The sequence below is a fragment of the Zalophus californianus genome, chromosome 8 (genome assembly GCF_009762305.2).
Source record: "Zalophus californianus isolate mZalCal1 chromosome 8, mZalCal1.pri.v2, whole genome shotgun sequence".
Taxonomy (NCBI): domain Eukaryota; kingdom Metazoa; phylum Chordata; class Mammalia; order Carnivora; family Otariidae; genus Zalophus; species Zalophus californianus.
This window is the reverse complement of record NC_045602.1, coordinates 22,281,627-22,282,685: the sequence shown is the minus strand read 5'-3', so window position 1 is coordinate 22,282,685 and position 1,059 is coordinate 22,281,627. Positions and strand designations below refer to the sequence as shown.

The following is a 1,059-nucleotide window of genomic DNA, read 5'->3' as shown; positions in this document are numbered from 1 at the left end:
TGCAATATGTGTTACTCAACCCTGTGCATCGTTGTATGAATAAATTTTAAATTCATTAACATAATAATGCATTTTATATTATCAGTATATAACACGGTATCAGCTACGTAGTAAGTATTCTATAAGCTTCACTGTTACTGCTTCCACTCAATCCTGTGGGTTTTTTGTTTGTTCCATAATATTCTTAAGAGTTTATTATAAACTAGTTTCACAAGCCACAAGAAAGTAAAAGGACTTTTACTTTTTACTTGTACAGCCTTTCAGGAAACAGGCAGGGAGCTGATAAGGGCCAAGATGAGTCTAGGTGGGTGCATTCCAGGGGGGGGGGGCTTCACTTTGGGGATGGGGGGCTGCCTGCCTCTCTGGAGGGGGCATGCTCATTGGAGTTGCTCGTCCAGCGGGGATCCCCATTGGGGGACCCATGGGAGGCCTCAGCCAGGTGGCAAGCCCACCATGCCTGGAGGGGATGCCCCTTGGAGGCCCATAGGTGGGGGAGGACTCCTGTGGCCAGGTGGATACTGGGTTGGGGCCCCCCCTGCAGTCTTGACCATGACAGCAGCGGCAGAGGCTGCAATAATGCCTCTTCCTTGTGGGGTCATCACCTGTTGGGATGGCCCACCGACCTCTTGGCCTGGCCCAGCAAGTCCTGCAGGGTCCCGGGCCACTGGAACCCCAGCTGGGACTCCTGTGCCAGCAGCAGGCTGATCCCTGGGCCTCCCGCAGCTCAGCAGGTGGCACTCGGGCCATACCAGTGTCTTTGGGAGGAGGTCCCTCTACTGTTACTGAGACCAGGTTCCCCCCTGCATTAATTGACTGAGTATTGCCAGAGTGCCATCCGGAAGGGCAGAATCTGCACATCCAAGCACCCCACGTGCTCAACACCACCTGGTATTAATCAGATTCCCAGTTTTATGGTAGGATAGCTATAAAGGGCTGTTTTAAGTTGCCTTTATCTGATAAAGGTGTGTGTGTGTGGTGCTTGGTGGTGCTCAGATTGCATTTCATTTTTCTCCATATAGGGAGACTGTTTTCCCAACATCATCTGCTAAACAGTCCATT

The 1,059-nt window shown here is 51.0% G+C and overlaps 1 pseudogene; it reads right to left on the bottom strand.

Annotated features, from left to right (window-relative positions):
* Window positions 1-260: 260 nt before the first annotated feature.
* LOC113938380 lies at window positions 261-858 on the bottom strand (annotated as a pseudogene).
* Window positions 859-1,059: the final 201 nt, after the last annotated feature.